The sequence below is a fragment of the Zootoca vivipara genome, chromosome 10, assembly GCF_965207765.1.
Source record: "Zootoca vivipara chromosome 10, rZooViv2.hap1.1, whole genome shotgun sequence".
Classification (NCBI taxonomy): Eukaryota; Metazoa; Chordata; class Lepidosauria; order Squamata; family Lacertidae; genus Zootoca; species Zootoca vivipara.
The window spans coordinates 31266268-31286428 of record NC_142593.1 but is presented as its reverse complement, the minus strand read 5'-3'; the positions used below and the strand labels follow the sequence as shown (position 1 = coordinate 31286428).

General features: G+C 47.5%; 1 protein-coding gene across 3 annotated transcripts in view; it reads left to right on the top strand.

Moving 5' to 3' along the window:
- Positions 1-14173: 14173 nt before the first annotated feature.
- Positions 14174-20161, top strand: part of VCAN (versican) — a 127269-nt gene continuing 121281 nt past the window's right edge. For 2 of the 3 annotated variants that reach the window (XM_035100044.3, XM_035100043.3), the window contains exon 1: positions 14174-14556. The gene's annotated coding sequence lies outside the window, so the exon portion shown is untranslated. Of the gene's footprint in view, positions 14557-14981; positions 15021-20161 lie in introns of those variants that run through there. The other variant, XM_088652615.1, reaches the window with a different exon arrangement.

Here is a 20161-nt window from a genome sequence, read left to right as displayed (position 1 = left end):
GGATTGCCTCAAAATCAAAGGTGTTCCACCTGCCTATGCAATTGGAAGCACAAAAGCTGTGTGACTAAGATGCAGAAGTGGAAAGCCAAGAATAAAACAGGCACATGAGAATCGTAACAAGGGAGGCATAAGCCTGTAAAAAAGGAGTCTGACCCTGGTCATATTCTGACATTTATACCTCTGTTGAGCTCCATTGTTAATGATATTTTGAATAGGCCTTTGGGACTAGCTATTAAGAGAACTGTAAAGATAATGAATATCTTTTCACGACGTCTCCCCCTCCCTCGTCCCCTATGACTGAGGTTAGAGATGTCTTTCGTATTACACAGGCAAAGGGGAGGGAGGCAGAGGGCAGGATAGGAATCGCCTTGTAAAAACAAGACCTTGAGGGTGGCAAGGCGAAACTATCCCCATTCATCCCCGTTCTCCCCCCCCCCCCAGCAGGGCCTGAAAGGGCTGCTGGGAAGGGGGAAAAAGAGCTGGACATTGTTGTATGGTGTGTGAAACGAGGGAGGAACAGAGCTGCAATTTCCCATCGTGAGAAGAGCAATTTCTTGGCAAATACTTTGCCCATATGTCATGGAAGTGTTTGATCTACAGTCAAGAAGGAAGGGGGAGTCGAAGGAGGGTGGCGGTGGGAGAGAGAGGCTTCATAAATGTGCACACAAAAACTATGTTGCAGAAAGGTTAAGGGGTTGGCTTAAGCCAACATATGCAAGGAAATTCAAAGTGAAGGCTGAGGGTTTCTCCTTTAATCGCTACATTGTGCTTAGGCGCAGCAGCTGATAGGGCCTCAGGAAAGGGTCCACAGAACAGGCCCTGTCTGGAAATGCTTGGGAGGAAAATAAAGCAAATAAGCACATATGAAGGGGGAGAGTGCTAACTTCTTGATTTCTAGGGCTTTCATTTTGTGGGCCTGACCAGCACTAAGAATCATTTTAAAGTTAAGTTAATGACCTTGTTATTAAACTTACCAGTTTAAAAATTGATGATATGTAAGTAGAGGCCAGTCTTATTGGTGACATTGTCAGGGTGCCTAATAAAAATGACCTAAGTCTTAGCATCTGCTGTACTAGTTACAGGTAGGTAGCCGTGTTGGTCTGCCGTAGTCAAAAACAAAAAAATTCCTTCCGACAGCACCTTAGAGACCAACTAAGTTTGTCATAGGTATGAGCTTTCGTGTGCATGCACACTTCTTCAGATACACTGAAACAGAAGTCACCAGACCCTTATATATAGTGAGAGGGTGGGGAGGGGTATTACTCAGAAGGGTGGTGGAAATGGGTGATTGGCTGATAGGGGCAAACTTAGTTGGGGCAAACTTAGTTGGTCTCTAGGGTGCTACTGGAAGGATTTTTATTTTATTTTGTTTCATCTGCTGTACGTTGGCTCTCAATTGTCAATAAATGGGTCTGTTGATTTCTGCCTTCTGTGGACATGCCAGCATGTTATAGGACAAATGGGTATTATCCTGAGAACCACATTTTATTATTTTCCTAGCAAGTGGAACGTTGCTTTGGTTGCCTAACTGCTTTGCTCTGAACTGAATAATTATTTAATTTGCATTTAAAAATTACTTCATGTCAAGACAAATGAAATTTTAAATAAAGATAGCATTCAATATGTATGTGTTTATTTGGAAGTAATGTATCTGTGGGATAAATGCACAGAACTTATCGCCATTTTTCAAAATACACATTTTGAATAACTGTTTTACATGAGTATCTGTAAAGTTGTAGGTAGGAGTGAGTTCAAGTGTGTCAGACTGTGGTTGCCTCTTTTCCAACCAATCTGGTACCCTGTGGATGTTGTTCGACCACTCCTTGATGCTGGCTGAGGCTGATACGAGTGGGAATCTAACAACATCTGGAGTAAACCACATAGGCTTCCCGAGGTCATAAATAAATAGTGAAGATTTCAAGTGCAAACCTCTTGCGCCGACTTGACTAGCAAGATTAATATAAATGGGGGTTGGGTTTTGTTTTTTGTTTTATCATCCATACAGGGCCAACATCATCTGATGTCAATGAAAGTGCCAGGTGGCGCTCACTGGGGAGATTATTCCACAGACAGGAGCCACAACTGAAAAGGTCCTTCCCTTTGTCAGCACCCTGAGCCTCCCTCAGAGGAAGATCTAAGCGTAGGAAGAGGTTCATATCAGGAGAGGCATTCCAGAATATATTGGGGTCCTGAGCTGCAAAAAAACCTTTACAGGTCAAAGCTCACAGACCCATTCTTTTTTGTTTGACCTAATAAGTAGATGGAGCTAGCTATCACCTGTCTGTGAGCTCCCCTACCCAGCTGCCCTCCTCCATACCATAACTGCAATGATGTCATGGCATGTTAGTAACCAACCTAATTGCAAAGATGAAAGAGCCATAACAAAAACAGACAGTGCAGCTGGTGTGAGGAAACGGAAAAGATAAGGTTTGTGTTGAGAGACAAGGAACTATCTGTTGCTGCTGGGGGAAAGGAACAAGGAGGTCAAGAGGCTGAGGAGGTTGTAGGTCAGGGAACTGAAGTGACAGGGATGCCAAGGGCATAATAGAAGGGATAGATTCAACATATTGATGTGAAAGAACCAACTAGATCAAGATCAAGGCTGCTATCATTAATCATTACTTTGCCTTTGGTTAATACACATAACATGAAACTTGGTTTCTATTTACACAGGGCATTTCCAGACAACCACTATTTTGGGGTGGGATTCAATGACATCATAGAAAACTTCAGGCTGATTTGGCGCTCTTATGAAACGAGCCCACTTCCCGAAAAGAATGGGCATTTTGCAATAAGAATAGTGATGTGAAAATGAAATGGAATGTGTGGGGCAACACTTGCTTGACACAACATCCTCTAATCTCCTTGCAAACAAATCAATATGAATGCTCATTGAACAGATTGTCTGGAAGCGACCAGGGTGAGGACTGTGCAGGCTCTTCACTGAATACCATGTTTTCCCCAAAATAAGACATTGTCTTATATTTATTTTTCCTCAAGAAGACACACTATGGCTTATTTTCAGGAGATGTTTTTTTAAAAAAATTACGCATCCAGCCTCGCCTCTTCCTTGGCGCCCTCCAGAACTGTGCCTATCACTATGTCTTTTTTGGGGGGTATGGCTTATATTGCGCAAATGCTTAGAAATCCTGCTACAGCTTATTTTATGGGTATGTCTTATTTTCGGGAAAACTGGGTACATTATTATTGTTATTATTATTATTATTATTTTATTTATTTATACCCCGCCCATCTGGCTGGGTTTCCCCAGCGACTCTGGGCGGCTTCCAACAGAAAAATAAAACACAGTAATCTATTCAACATTAAAAGCCTCCCTAAACAGGGCTGCCAACCTCCACAAAAACCTATGCGTGTCCATGTAGTAGAAGTGTACATGGGTAGGGAAAGGGGAAAGGGAAAGGGAAGCTTTGTGTGGTGCAGTGGTTAAGAGCGGTAGACTTGTAATCTGGGGAACCGGGTTCGCGTCTCTGCTCCTCCACATGCAGCTGCTGGGTGACCTTGGGCTAGTCCCACTTCTCTGGAGTCTCTCAGCCCCACTCACCTCACAGAGTGTTTGTTGTGGGGGAGGAACGGAAAAGGAGATTGTTAGCCGCTTTGAGACTCCTTCGGGTAGTGATAAAACGGGATATCAAATCCAAACTCTTCTTCTTCTTCTTTTTCTTTGTAGGATGGCATCTGCCTCGCATGCAGAAATTCTCAGGTTCAGTTCTTTGCATCCCCTGGTAGGGCTGTGGATATCCCGTCTGAAACCCTGGAGGCCCATATATTCCTGGGGGCTCTGTCATTTGTGCACTGGTTCTGTCACACATTGCTGGCCCACCCTCTGGCCATGTGAGCACCTGCATGTGTGAATACAGTAGTTATCAAGAGTTATGATATTGAAGTTCTCCTATCATCATCACCATCACCATCATTTCATTTGTATGCCGCCTTTCCATAATTGAAACTATGCTCAAGGCGGCTTACAACATGACAAGATTTACATAATTGCAAACATAACAGAAGTCATAAACAATAAATAAAACACATCAAAAAGTACACAATCTAATGGAAACAATTTCCACATAAACCATAAGATCTAAAACTAAAGATACAACAATAATAACAGCAACAGCTCTCTCAAACCCACCCACCCACCCACCCCCCATAAACAATACTCCAGCCCAAGAATCTGTTCAACAGCCTCAGCTTTTGTAGCTGGAGTCAGTCAGCACTCCACTCTCCCAAGCCAGATGGGAAAGGGCCAGTAAGGCAGGGTGCAGGTCTTCCAGAGCTCACAGCCAAGATGATCTCATTTTAAACAACACAGATAAAAGTTAAAAAACAATTTAAAAGAGGAGTCCTCAGTGCTAAGCAGCAGCCACAATCCTTGTGAAGCCTGTCAAGCCCCACCCCAAGCCAGGTGGAAAGAGGCAAAGGTGGGGCCCTTCAGGCCCTCAGCAGCCAGTCCTCCTACAGGTACAAGCAACTATATCCTCAGTACTGAGGCCAAATTAACACCATTCTCCTGGGTATCTGTATGGTTTCATTGCAATTTTAAAATGATAAAGAACTGCTATGACAATTAACATGTATAAAACATGCTTGATACAGACAACTACTTATTCGCTATATCACTCCCTCTTTTTATGTTCAAGCTGTGAGCACCATTGCTTATGTAGTCAAGATGGCAAAAACCACACACACACACACACACACACACAGGGTGTAGCAGCAGGCTTGGGTAAACCTCAAGCTTTTCAGAAGTCCCCCCCCCAAAAAAACCCCTCTTTAAAAATGATCAGGGAAAATTCTGGAGCAGCAGCTCTGGAGCCAATCAGATGCCCTCTGGAATTTGTTCTGGATCAGCGAATGCCCAGTTCACATAATTTAAAGAATTGATACGCTGAATCAAATCAGGGCCAACGCTCGCATGAAACTACTTCTGTTTTCTGGGGTAACTCTGCCACTCTGACCAAAACAGTTTCTCTCGTGTTGACTTTTATTCCAAGAAGAAGAAGAAGAAGAAGAAGAAGAAGAAGAAGAAGAAGAAGAAGAAGAAGAAGAAGAAGAAGAAGAAGAAGAAGAAGAAGAAGAAGAAGAAGAAGAAGAAGAAGAAGAAGATTTCTTCACATGTAACCCTCTAGTGCAGTCTCCATGACTACTCTGACTGCATTTCCGATCTTGCTTCTTTCTATGTTATTGGCTGACTTGCAGGCTCGGGAACTTTTTTTAAAAAGGCACATAGGATGATAACAGCGGATATTGCCCCCCCCCGCCCCCCACACTCCCAAGATGTTACAGAAGACTCTGAAGCACCCCCTTCAGCTTGCATGGAGAGCCTGGCATGTTCAGAGCAATGCAAGTGCTCCTGTTCACAGGGGTGTCAACTTGAATGAAATATTGTGGGGGCCCATGTAAGCCCTGCTCCGCATAATCGATCACACACACCACTTGAATGGGAGTGCCCATCAACTTTGTGGGGGCCCAGCAGCCCCCTCAAATATTTTACTGTGGGGGCTGAAGCCCTCACGAACCCTTGGCGTTGGTTTCTAGGCCTGTTCCTATGCTGCTTCTAGCACGGCAGATGACCACTGAATTGTCCTTGTGCTGGCTTTGTGTCACTCCAGCCAGCTGCCTAGTCTTACTGTATGGTTGACCTGGTGTTATAGCTGAAGCAAGCGATATCACTGTGTCCTTATCCCTAGTTGCAGTGACTGCAGTCTTTGAGCACTTTTTGACTCCTCAGCAGAAACTTTTCCATTCTTTACAAGGAAGCCAGGGCGATTTGCAATGCCTTTCTGAAAGATCACAGGACTTTGTGAGAGCAGGAGTTCATTTGCACTCATGTGTATTAGTCAGGCCCGGTTTTTTTGGTGTGTGTGTGTGTGTGACAAATGAAGAAGCAGAAGCTCTTAATTAGTTTCAGATAGACAGACAGATAGATATGCCTTTTGTTGTATACCACAGTTTTGAACCAATTCCTTCTGAGTAAGGCATGTGAAGGCAGTAAATGTCCCTGAAAATAATTTAAAGGCACATGAGACCGCCATACTTCAGAAGCTGGCCATGCAAGCCTTCTGAGTGGGAAATTCACTGGGCAATACTCTTGAGTTCTTTGGATGAAAAGCAGAACACGGCAACCAAAAGCAATACAGTAAATCCTGCGGGATTTACTCCAAATATTGGAGGGTAGGGAGAACAGAGGACACCGCCCAAAGGAGTGAGTCTCACAGCAGTATTAAGAAACTAAATACCAGCTCAGTAAATAGTTTCAGACCCATACTTTTCTGGACTTCCCTTATTAGCTGCATAATGTACAGACCCCACCCTTAAATCTGCACACACAATGTTTTGCAGGAAAGAGTTAATGCAAGCTATTTCCTCCACAGTATTGATGCTTGCTTCCTAGCAATTCTTGTGTTGCAAAAATATAATAAGGGAAGCAAAACTTCTGATTCATCATACCACAGCTTCTGTGGCAACCGCAAGAGCTGGATGAATGAAATTGTCTTGAGTTTTTCTTTTTTTTTTTAAATTTTTTTTCATCTGAAGAGACAACTGGGAAATACAGGATACCTGTTTAAAAACACAGTGGCTGTGACCTTATTGTGTGGCTGCTGAGTGTTTTCTATGGCTACATAGCCACGACAACTTAGAGCAGCTTCTGAGCCGAAGGTGTAGGAAGGGCCAATGTGTTATGGGCTTCACTGATGGTTAGAGGCAGGGCTTTTTTTTCAGCGGAAACTCAGTTCTGGCACCTCTATGGTGAGCGCCATTGCCATTCTACGAGAACGAGCGAGGCGTTCGTTGTGAGCTCCGGCACCTCTTTTTTTCTAGAAAAACAACACTGTTTAGAGGTACACAACACATTGTTCCTGTGATTACAGCGTGCTTCAGATTGTCTTACCTAAATGCATGTTACTCTCTGGAGAAATAGTTTGGAAGCCACCAAAATTAGGCAAGTGTGCATTCAATAATGTCACATTTACCTCAAATGTTTGGATTTTCAAGGGTTTGTTTCTGCCTAGAAGGGGAATGTGTCTTTAAATTGACTTGTGTGGTGGCAGCTTGGATCCTGGTTGGCCTACTCTTGTTCACAAATATTAAATGTTACCTCAGAGCACTTCTTAAAGTGGTGTGCGCGGATCACCCAGAGCTGTCTCTCAGATTGTGACTGTTGTATATGTAATGTGATTGTAGGCCTGAGACAGCTGTGTATTCTGTACCATTTGCCACACAATGCTGTAGTGGTCAGTGGCACAGGGCAGAGTGGCACGTTGTTGCCGATCTTGCCCCTCCTCTTACCACCAGCAACCTCCATGCTGGGAAGCCAGGTGACCAACTCCACCTCACTCCAACCTACGATTGCTGCCTTCTGTATCACATTACACCCACTTTTCAAAGGTAGGCTTGCTTAGAGTTTATTGAACTTTCAAGGCACATTCCATCTCTGTGGTTCAGTGCTATATTTTAATTTTGCAATAGTTGTAAGGTGCAGATGTTTTCCAGAACATTCATGGAATATTAGGATTAAGAGGGTTAGTATACACCCCTTAATCGCATATGCTCTTTGAACTTTTGTAGTATATGCTATTGAACAAAAACAATTGGGTAGTTTGGTGCTGTCTTCAGGTATGTGGGGGAGGGGACCTTGAGCAAGTTGCTTTCAATGGACCCCCATTCCTAAGTGGTGCCACCACTGCTGCCCAATTCCTTCCCTTTTTGGGGGGGACCCAATCCATTATTTGGGAAAGATCAAGGCAAGTGGAAGATGTGGCTTCATCCCTTGCTCTTGTCAATGCTCACTTCCTTCAAGAGTGACGGATGGAGAGGCAATGACATCCAGGTACGTATCTTAGTAGCTGATTCCTTGCAGAGCACTGGCAAATGCCCATTCCTGATACCAGAATGGTAAGGTACCTCTGGTTACAGACGCTTCAGGTTACAGACTCCGCTAACCCAGAAATAGTACCTTGAGTTAAGAAGTTTGCTTCAGGATGAGAACAGAAATTGCGCGGCACGGTGGCAGCGGGAGGCCCCATTAGCTAAAGTGGTACCTCAAGTTAAGAACAGTTTCAGGTTAAGAACGGGCCTCCAGAACAAATTAAGTTCTTAACCCGAGGTACCACTGTATTCCAAATCCCCTAGAAGTCAACTTAAAGTGTGCGGCAAAAAACAACAACACAGTAGTAGTGGCAATAATGTAATACTGTAGCATCTGTAACCATTGCAGATGCCAACTCTTTCCACATATCTAACTGTGCAGACACTCTTGTTTTCTCTGCATCCAATGCACTCCCACGGCTGCTTTAGGAAGTAATATGCACAAGACATTAGCCACAGCCCATTTGCAATTTAATGCATTTCTCCCCAAGACCAGCTTCAATCTAAATTGAGAAAAAGAATGATCTAGCTGTGTTTTAAGTCATCGTTGTGTATATTCTGACAACACTATTACAGAACCTAATAATGTCATTCACAGTATCACATGCTTCTTCTCCTACTCTTCTTCTATATGCCAGTTTGTGTGTGGGGTCCCTGTAACCCAGGCCTAGAAATAAATTCAGACATGACTCAGATTTTTTGTTTGGTTTTTGGCAGAATTTAGGCCTTTATTGATTACAAATCAAGTGAGTGGTTGCATAGGTTCTGGTTCCAAAGCTACCTGGGTAGTGCTGACTCAGGGTGCACCTTGAGTCAGCAGCCAGGTTCATGCCTGGGACGGGGTACCTGATGACTGCCAGGTCCTGATTCCCCCATGTGTGCCCAGAACTATGGCGAGGGCACACCCCACTTGGGGAAATACCAACCAGTAGTCCAATGGATTCCTTTAGGAGGAATACTCGGGGATAGGGTGGTAAGGGCTCATTCCTGCCCTATCAGCATGAACCAGAGCCTATCCGCCAACCTTACAAGTTGTGACGAATTGCTACGCGGCAGGCAAAACCCAAGTGGCAACAGCCAATAAGCCAAGTGGGGAAAATTCCTGCCATGCCCCTGTCCCATAGCAAGGTCAAGCGCAAGCCCTAAAAATAGGGAGTGGTGGGCGGGTGTTCCGATGCACGAAGCTGGAGAAGGAGACTCCCTACGGCTTTGACAGGGGTTATATAGGTGGTCCATCTGCCTCCTTTGACTGACATGCCCTTAGTCCAATTGCACCCCGCAGATGGACCACCAATAGGGTGTTGTGGCTGCTCCAATTGTCCCCGCCCCAACAACTAGTCCTGGTTGTTGGGCCCACTGCAACGCATGCCCTCTCTTGCAGGGAAGACCCAATATCTCCTAGGAATGTTCTTTTCTGCATTCTACATAGGACAAACGCCATGCAAAAGACACTGTGCAAAAGGATAAATGGACACAAATCTGACATCAGGAATGGTAGTATTCAAAAGCTGGGTTGGGGGGCATTTCTGCTTTCCAGGACACTCTGTAAATAACCTTGAAGAACAAAGAATCTAACCAAAACAAAGGCATTTTAGCACATTATATGTGTTAATTGGCTTACCAGGATATCTTTGCCATCAAAAGCTGTTTTATGAATTACCATTGTTAAGTATGTAACTATCACTGCACTTTTCTGCATGTCATTTCCCTCTGACCTGACTTTTTACGATCCCCCAACTGTGGTATATATAATTCAGGCATGTCCAACAGGTAGATCGCAATCTGCTGGTAGATCACAGGGTGTTGCTGGTAGATCTCTGGCCCCTCAGCAATCCCCCCCCTCAAAAAAGCTCAACAACTTTGGTCCATCCAGTGACAATGGGTAGACCACTGCCAGTTTTTTATACTGTGAGTAGATCACAGTCTATTGGGAGTTGCACGTCACTGGTATAGATATATTTATGACTCAGGATAACACTTTGTGCATCTGATAAAGTAGACTGTACTCCATTACAGCTTTTTCCATCATAAATCGGTTAGTCTCTAAGGTGCCACAAGGCCCCAACTTTCTTGGTTCTGATGTGAAAGGCTTAACACGGCTGCTCCTCTGGAAATCATAAAGTGTAAAAATGGTCTTATCGTGAAGTACAGGAATTAAGCAGAAAAAGGGATCAGGAGTACATTTAACGGCAAGCAGAAAATCTAGCAGCAGCGATAGAAAACAATATCGGTCTTAACTCTCTCTTTTTAGAATAATTAAGTGCAGGCCTACACATGGAAGCACTAACCAATCCTTTACTATGTGGCCTCAAGTGGGAATCCCTATAACAGAGCCAGACAGTCATTCTAGGGCCAGTTCTTACGTATCCAATGCTCCCCCATAGCTGCTTCCCACTCCACCCTGGTCCTATTAAAAGAGAGATTATGTGGGAGGGGATAATGACATGGTGACTTGCTACAGCAGTCTCGCCCCACCCCCTGGAAGGGGCCATATTGACATGGGATAGAACCACTTTGTCAGCTCCTCCCACATGACTTCGCGGTTCTAATTTTACTGGGATGACATAGGTAGCAACTGCAGGGAAGTAACAACCATGCTACTCCCCCAAGGTAAAAGCCCAGACCTTAAGGCACATCCAAGAAACCTGAAAGTGCAGAATTAAATGATGTAAAACAGAAGTCTTTGACCTTTGCTGTAAACAACGTTCCCCAGGCCAAGAAATAAAAAGTGTGAGCCTCTCCAAGTGCAATTAAGGGGAAACAAACAATCCAACCACAAGGCCAAATGAATCAGCGGGGCAAGGTGGGGGGGGGGAAGCATGAAAGGGGGTGGCACAGGCACACTGGGGAAAGGAGCACCCACTGCCACCTTCAACAGAAGGCACCAGCTCTGTAGGGAAGCTGACCACATCACACTGTTAAAGCCCCCCCCCCCAGTGTTAAGGGCTGGAGATTGCTAAACCTCAGAGGGAAACACCCCTGGCTAGAAAAGCTGTTAATGTTGGACTGTCCACAGTTCTGGCAGAGAAAGGGATGAAGTTAACAATTACAAATGTATTTTTCTTTAAAACTCCCTTCAAGCGAGAAAGGGTTTAGGATGTTACTCTTTTACTGGCATGAGAAGATTATAAAGGAGGCTTGGGAGATGGTTTTTCATTGGCCAGTTGCTTGTTTTTAAGGATGATAAATTTGTGTCCTGCAGAAAAGGACATCTCTTGCCTATCCTTATTTATTGTGTGTAAGTAGAAGCATTTTCATAATGCTAAGAGATTCCCACATTACAATACAGTCATACCTACCTTGGGTTGAGTACGCTGTGGGTTGTGTACTTTCAGGATGTGTACTCCGTGGACCCGGAAGTGTTAACTTCTGGGTTCCACTGTGTGCGCATGCATTCTGCGCGCTTTGCGAGTGCACAGAAACGCTCTATCGGCACTTTGTGCATGCGCTAAAGCGCCACTCGGGTGAAGTACTTTTCAGGGTGCGAACAGCACCCCAGAACGGATTGGGTACTTAACCCGAGGTACCGCTGTAATACAGTACACTTAACTCTTTTAAGTGTATTATTTCTACTTATTACTGCTATTACTATTGCTATTCACACATTTATCTTCTCCCAGTAAAGTTGTACCTGTACCTGTGGAGGCCTTGGTTCACACATGCCATGGTTCTTTGTCTGAATGTATCCCCCTGGAACAGTTGAGGTGCATTGTGTATTGTATTGGGTGAACCAGTTTTCAGTCTTGTTCCACAAATATTTCTAGGAAGCAAATGGATCAGCTCCCCTTCTGGTGAATGTGTGGATGTTTGGTGGAAACAAGCATACAGTATTAATTCAGGGTGGGGAACCTCCAGATGCTTTTGGACTCCAGGTCTTCTCAGCTCCACCCATCATGGCCAATGATGAGGCAAGATGCCTTTTTTAGTTCAAAAAGATCTGGAGGGGCACAGGTTTCCCACTCCTGGAAATCTTGAGATGGGGTTGGAAAGGGGCAGTCTTGTTCCCTCTCCACATGTACAATGTATAATAATTGAACAGACCTTAGTTTTGTGTGTGTGTGTGACCAGTCCAAGCTAAAGCATGGTTCAGCTATGGAATCCCCTAAACCAGCCTTTGCAAAATTATGCCCTCTATAGTAGTTTCAGACTACAACTCCCAGACTACAACCCCTTTACACTTCATGTACTCTTTGCTAGGAAAGCTAGTGTCAGTATAACACACATGCCTGCCACCACGATGATGGCTTTTAGAGAGGGCTGCCATATATCCAGATTTTCCCAGACATTGCCGGGATTTCAAAGGCGGAAGTGACATCTGGGATAAGGTTACCAGATTTTTTTCAAGGAATCCGGGACACTTTTTTCTTTTTTCTTTTTGGAAAAGAGGACAAAAAAGTTATTTAAAAAAAGAAGTTATCTCTTCTGTGGTCTCCTCTGCCACATGGCCTTCCTCTGGGCCCCGGCCTGCTCTCTTGGAGCACTAGCCACTGTGGAGAAGGCTTGGGTCGGACCTGGACTCGGCCACATGTCCTTGCCCTCCCAGTGCTCTCCTACCTCTCCTCTGCGGCGGCGGCAGAGTGGCAAGGTTGGGGCTCCCCTAGTTTTTCTCCTTCCTCTTTCTCTCTCTCTTCCTTCTCCTCTCTCCTTCTCCCTGCATCAGCCCCAGGGTTTTGTGGCCCCAGAGCGCTGCTGGGCAGTCGGCCAGGTGGCCGGGCGCTCTCGCTCCTGGCTTGATTTGGGTCATGGGTGGGTTAGTGGTTTCCCCCAGTTGACACGCTAGGCGTCCCCGGTTCCCCCTCGACAGTGGCGGCAGCGGGGGCAGTTGCAGCATCCCGGAGCCAGCCTGGTAGTGCAGTTGACTCTGGCTGGCTTCAGGAGCTGCTCACTGCTGTGGGGCCCACCATTTTGCCTCGTCGGAAGTCCCCATATGATATGTCTTGTGTCGTTGAACCCATCACACAACATTCATTCCCCACTACCGGTAATAAATCTACAACACTTAAAATATAAATCCGGGGACATTCCGGGGATGGATTTTGTCCGGGGACAGATTTGTAAATCCAGGAACTCTCCCCGGGAAACAGGGACATCTGGTAACTATAATCTGGGGGGAATTTCTGGAAGGTGGTGGTTTGTCCTAGATCTCCAGCTAGTAAGCTGAAAAATCATGCTTATTTGGCATTGAAAGCTCAACAACTTTCAGGTTTTCCTTTAAAAAAAAACCAAAACAACTTTTGGGGTGTCCTGGTTTTTACAGGTATTTTTGAAATATGGCAACCCTACTTTTAGAACAAAGCCTGGGAAACCTCAGTTTAAAGCTCTTCCAGTCCAAACTCAGAGTGACCGGAGGCAAGTTACTGTCTTTATGAGATGGGGAGATTGCATTGAGTCGCATCACAGATGCTTGAGGATTGTAAAGTGCTGTGGATATGTTTGTGATATGTCTGAAGAATGCACTTTGTCCTTATCACAGGCTTTCCTTCAGCTTGCAGATACATTTGGCAACCCAGGAAACAGCTGTTTAATTAGAATTCCTAGAAAGGATAATGTCCCCTTTCTGGAGAGCTTCTGCCAGTCAGTGCGGACCATACTGAGCTGGATGGACTACCAGGACAGTGGTTGGTTGGGAGTCAAAATTTAACAGGGGCAATGGTTTTTCAAGAAGAGCACCCCTATACACTTTGTAACCCATCCTCCCATGGGAGGGGTTCACACAACACCCCCAAATCCCACACCCCACCACAGGGGGCGTTTCACTGGTTAGAGAGCCAGTGCGGTGCAGTAGTTAGGGGGTTGGACTAGGGCCTGGGACAGACCAGGGTTCAAATCCCCTCTTGGCCATGAGGCTCAGGGGATGACCCTGGGCCTGCCCCAGGACTGTTGTGGGGTTTCATTGAGGCAGAGAACCATGTACACTCCCTTGAGGCTTGAGCTCCTTGGAGAAAAGATGAGCTATAAGTGCAATAAAATAAAAATTAGTTTATCAGAAAGCTCTATGGGACATATTAGAGGGGGGATGGGTCTCCATCCTTGTCCCACTGAAACCAGTTGCTCTCCCAGGTCCCCTGCTCCAGCTGCCCGGCCGCCTCTCCAGCATCCCCGGCGAGGGGCTGAAGGAGGCCGCGCTCTGCCGAGCCTCTTGGGACGTGGTGAGTCCGGCAGGAGGCTGTGGGAGGGGGCAGAGGCGAGGCGGGCGCAGGGAAGCCGCCGCCGCCGCCGCCGCCGCTCTGCTCCTCCTGCCCCCCTTTGGCTCGGGGCTCGCCTGCCTTGGCGAACCTCGCCTTGCGCTGGAGGGAAGAGCCCTCCTCTCGGAGAGGCAGGGCAGGGCCCCTCCTCTGGAGCGCTGACGGTACCATGATATAATAATGATGGGTGGCGGAGCCCGCATTTGAACTTGCAGGCAAAGCGGGCTGGGTGCTTCTGGGTGCCTGCAGCTCCCCAAGCCGGACTTCCACAGCCGGGGATCAGGTGTTCACCACCGGGGGGGTCACGAGGAGAAAAAACTCCCGAGCCTGGACCAGCGACTAAGAAGCCCGGGGCTTGCATGAGGGCACTTCTGGATTAACAAGCACGCTGTGATTTTTATTTTTATTTTTTGGTGCTCCTTTCCCATCGTTCTTTTTTCTTCTTGATTTTTCCCCCAGTCTCTGCAATAAACTGCTTTAAGAGGTAACTATACCCTCCCCTCTAATTTTCTGCATTTGTCGGGTCGGGTGGGGAAGGTTCCCACCATCTAGGATTCCGCTGCTGTGGCTACTCCAGTTTACCTGTGAAACAAAGAGTTTGGGGAAAGAGAAAATGGGGCGAGGCGGGAGGAGTGGATTGTTACTTAAAGAAAAAGAAAATCTACGGATCTGGGGTGCAAAGCAAAAGGGTTCTTTTTTGGTGGGAACCACAAGTTCTGGGGAGGGGGGGGTGGGAAAGAGAGAGAGAACAAAGAAAAGTGAAAAGAATGGAGGAAGTGTGTGTGGCCGGAGTAATTGAATGGCAGGCAAGGTAGAGTTGGGAGTTTGGCGGCTCTCAAACGGTTAATGGCAGGGGGAGAGAGAGAGAAAGAGAGAGAGGGGGGGAAGTCTTTGTAGGGGCTTGAATGCACAAAGCGGCGCTGGAGGAAGGAGGTGGTAAAAAGCCGGGTGGGTTTCATTCTTATTACGATGATTATTGCACTGATCAAGTCGACTGAATGGGCTTGAACAGCCCGCGAGGATGAGAGACCGTTTCCCAGCCACTCTGAGGTGGCTTGAGGGATGCCTGGGAAGCAGCCTTCCTCCTCCTCCTCCTCCTCCTCCTCAGGTTGGGGTGGGGGTCTCGGGAGATCTCCCGGGAAAAGGGGACGACAGAGAACAGAAACCCTCCAGCCCTACTGGTAGGCGACCAGGAGGAGGAAAGACCTCGGGGGTCTCCCCCTCGTCCCCTCCCCTTGGCACCCCGAGCCGGCTTCAACTGGTCTTAGGGAACATTTCCACGTTTCTTTCCCACCGTCCGTCTCCTGCTCACCCACCGACCCCTTTTTGTGTTTTAAAGTGTTCGGGGAGACAAATGGGGACGTTGAATTGGCGGGGGAAGCCCCTCTGGTGAAGCAGGAAAGCGTTGGGGAAGTGAGCGGAATTCCCTTTGCATCGGCATTTGGTTCAGAAAGAAACGTGAATGCTCAAGGAAGGCTTCGGCGAGGCATCTGTCTGTCTGTCTGCCTCTAATCAGTTTCCTACCCAGATTTCCGAAAGGAGTTGCTGGAAAGGAGTTCAAGAGGCTAGAACGCTTTGAGGAAGTGGGAGGGAGGGGGAGATTAAGGCGGGGGAGCCAACCCCCAAAACTTTAATCTTGACCCACTGCTCCAGATTGCAAAACGCATCATCCCGAGGGGGAGGCAACTCCATCCAGAACTGAGTTAAGACTTGGCAGGTCAGAAAGAGCGAATGTGCAACATGGAAAAAACTGAGGGTGGGTGTGGTGGTGGTGCCGGGGGGGGCGGGGAGGGGATGGAAAGAGTAAGAGTTTTGTTTTCGTGCACTGAAACGTTGTGTCGGAGGATGGAGCGTTGTTTTGTCTGCTTCGGGCCGGTTGCTTATGTTTCAGGCGTGCTGGAGGAGGAGGCGGCGGGCGGGGTGGAGAGAAACCTTTCCCCGCCCGGGTTTGCTTTTGGTGACCGTGTGCGCCTGTGTCTCTGTGCAAGAAGGGAGTTTGCGTCCGGGGGAGAAGCTCATCCGAGGTTTCTTCTGTGCAAAAGGAGCGATGTGCAACTTCCCAAGGCACCGCCAGCCCCTCTGGCGGGCTCCAAAATGTCACTGGGGCTGGGGCGGCGGCGGGTCAGGTTTTCTCGACTGCAGGAAAAGTCTATGTCATCACCATCCGTTCGGCAAGGAACTGCTTCTTTCCCCCAGCCCAGCTGCTTTCTTTTAGACAGACTCCCCACCCCTCCCAGTCCGGGTGGGGGGGGGAAGAGATTTTTTTGGCAGATTTTTTAAAAAGTTGGCTGTAGGGGGGGGGGGGAGAAAGCCCATCCAAATACGCCCCCGCGCATCCTCCTCCTTCCAGGGTCCGGGACGCAAACTCTTCTTCTTCCCCATTTTACAGGAAATCCTGCTTGAGCAAATGAATGGGCCGCTTTGCAAAGAGGGCTCCGCCGCTTGCAGCTTCCTGGTCCAGTCCCTTTCGGGTTCCGATGGACCACGCTTTAAAAAGCCCAAGACGTAGAAAGGGCAGGTAGAAAGGGCAGGTTTGAAAGCGCGGAGCGCTCTCCTCATCCACCCCGAAGTCGGAAATCTAGGAATCGGACGCTTTTTTGATAGGCCCTCGGCTCCCCCTGCTGGGGAAACTGCGAAGAAAGGCTGGAGGCGGGGAAGGGAAAGTTCATTCACACAAGCTGGATGTATTCTTGGGCAAGCTTCTTCTCTCACTAGGGAGAACACGATACTTGCACGCATTGCGCTACCTTGGGGATTCTTAATGCCATAACATAAGAGATCACCAATAATGCCAGCTAGCCGTCTTACCGATCATTTAGCAAGTTTTTTTACAGTTCCTTTCCGTGCGCAACTTTTCTTGAACTTGGAACGGAATGTTATTAGGCCTACCGTAGGGAATAAACGTTCCGTACGTACCACAAACGTTGTGGGGAATAAATTTTGCTATCGTAACGAAAAGATAACTTACCAATTCATTCAAGCTCCGTTTGAGCCGGCTTAATTTGAGCCAGGGATCTCAGATTTTATTTATTTATTTAATGCCGCAGCGAAAGTCTGCGAGCACGTGAGGCGTGGACTCCGGACTAGTTTGATGACTGCATCAAGCGATGCCTTTGCATGTGTGAATGAATGAGCCTTTGCAGATCCGGGCACGTTATAGCATTTTGAAGATGACTCTTATTTTCAGCGGAGCCAGAGTTCACACATTGGATTTTTTTTTAAAAAAAACCACATGCCACATGCACGTGGGAACTGACTCTTGAGCATAGTCAGGGGGGGTGTGTGTGGAGGGGGTGCTGTGGGGTGAGGGGCGTTCTTTCCTGCTGCACACATCTGGAAGTAGGGATCGGGCTTTCAAGGAGGCAAGTCTTTCCGGGAGACTTTATTTACTTTTTCATGCAGCCAGGCTGCGGTATCTGTATCTCTCCAGATGTTTCGGGACTCCAGCTCCCACCAGCATGACCAATGGGCAGGAATGATGACGGGCCACCCACTGGTATAGAGCATCGTCAGGGTACAAGACCCCGAGTTGCTTAGTCTTATGTCCGCGAGGAGCATACCATTAGAAAAAGGAACCCCAGCTGCCCCCCAACCTTTTCGTTCATATTGCCTCTGACCACCTTTCCTATTCCACGCGGCAGCGGACTCCCTTGATTCGAATCGTTGCTTCCTTCCCACTTAATGGCCCGACTCTTTAAACTCCCTCCGATCTTTCTTTCTTTCAAAAATGGAAAGGAAACCAACACGTGATAATAAGCCCCTGTTGGGATCTTCTGGCTCGGAGACTTTTAGCTGCCTCGGAGTGATGGATAATAAGATGCGCTCCAAGACAGGCAGCGAAACCCACGTTTCCTTGGCGAGAGAAAGAAAAGTCTTGTTCCGTTTTTCTTTTGGAGCGGGCGGGCGCGAAAGGGCGAAGAGATCCCCACAGACTCTCTGCACAAATGAAATTTCCAACGAAGATGGGTCCCGCCTCTGAGAATGGGGGCAGAAGGGACCGTGTCACATTTCGGATTTGATTCCCAATGGAGATGGAGCCTCTTCTCAGGGATCTGGCAAAAGGCTGCGCACTCCCCGCCAGCTGCTGTTAAAAATAAAATAAAATAAATCCCAGCTCCTAGGGGCTTCGGGACCCATAATGCGCCCCTTCCCCACTCCCCATAGTAGAGCAGGACTGGGAAGGGGGGCGCGTCCTGGGCGTCGCCTCCTGCCTCCTCCCGCCTTGCCTGGGAGCGGGAGCCTGGGAGGTCTTGTTCTCCCGGAGCCACGTGGACCGAGGAGGTTCAGCTGGGAGGCAGCCTTGCTCCTCCTTTGTCCTTGCCTGTGTCGTGTGAAGTTAGGAGCTGCTGCGGAGCAGTTTGCCCGGCGCCTTTTGTCTAACGAGGACAAGAGCCAGGAGAGAGAGAGAGGGAGAGAAAGAAAGAGGGAGGGAGGGAGAGAAGGGCTGAAAGTCAGAGAGGGTGATCCGGGAGTTAGCTCTCACGGAATATTAAGGTCGTCTGCAACAGCGGCTGCGGGAGGCGGGGTGCATCCCGCGGGTTGCTTTATTAGCGACATGGCCAGGCTGAATGGGGGTGGCAGGGGAGACACGGGCAATCGCAAGGGGAAAGAGGCCACCGTGGGGCGAGGTGCCATTGCGAGCAATTGCCAGGATTAGCTGGTTTGTTCCCCCACCTCCAACCCAAGAGTGCTGTGGGAGACTTTCGTGGTTCGCTATGACATCAGCTTCAGAAGACAGCCAATGAAACGGCTTGCTTCACTTGCATTAAGCAGACAAAGAATGTCTTCGGTGGGAGCCAGGAGGAGAGAGGCCCACTGAATCAGACCAAGCAAAGGGTCTGTCTCGTTCAGCATCCTGTTTCCCACAGGGGCGGCCCAAATGCTTTGGGGAAGCAGGCCATAAAAGCAACAGCCCTCTTTCGTTGTTTTAATCCCCCACCATCTGAAACTCAGAGGTATAGTGCCCCTGAACCTGGAGGCTCCATTTAGTCACCCTGACTTACAGTCAGAGACGGGCATTTCTGTCGTTGATTTGTCTTAGTCCAGTTTTAAAACTTGATTGTAGTGGGGATTGGGAATGAAGTAGGTTGTTGCCTTCAGAATAGCAAGGCCATGGGAAAAGTGTTTAAATATATCACAGCACAATTTCAAGTAACATCACAGCACAGTTAATGCTTTCTTTCTCTTTCTCTCTCTCTCTCTCTCTCTCTCTCTCTGGTGTTGAAAGCCAACATAGCTAGTCTTTTGAGCCTGTTCTACAACAAGTGGTTAGGACCAATGTATTGCACAGCACAGGGATATGGTAACACCCCACCCCAGTAATTCACTTGTTATTGCTTTGTTCATTGAGCTGCCTGGGGCACATGAGAAATGAGGATACTATAGAAAATATCAGGGCAGCACAACCAATATATTTTGTGTCATCTTCCTTAAGAGGCCAGCTTGCCTTTAAAAACAATCACCGTTAGGTCATCTAATAGTTATGTATGGGGGAGATTTGAATCATAAATTGTCTTTTATGTACAACTGCCCTGACCCCGACCAATAATACCTTTACATCTTACCCACATACTGCCAGCTCAAAGGCATGTTATCATCCTACGAAAACCACATCCTCTCAGCTGACATTCCCCAGTTGTCCACATGTAGACACTCAGGCCCTGCAAGCAGTCGCACAGAGACCCATTGCAACACTCCCAACAACTCATCCTTGCTACTGGTATCCCTGGAGTTGCTCTCCACAGCTGATGTTGCTTCCATTCCCCCTGCACCAAACTCTGGAGCCTAATTTGTCTTGTGACTCTGTCTGGAGCCTTCAGGATTCCTTAATACACACTTTCTCCCCCTCCCCTCTGTCAATGGGTTTCATGCCTCCCCCTTGGAATTTCAAGGCTACCCAAAGTATGTTGTGATGGCCTAGGACACACAACACCTGGATGATGTCAAAATTGATGAAACTCATTACCTGTTTGGAAGGGAAGGGGCACAAGACCTCCTGTTTCCAAAGTGGGTGGGTGGGGGGTTGAAAGGGAGCCATATTCAGCCACACCACAATGTTCCAAAGCAATGCATCAGTTCTATCAAACCTG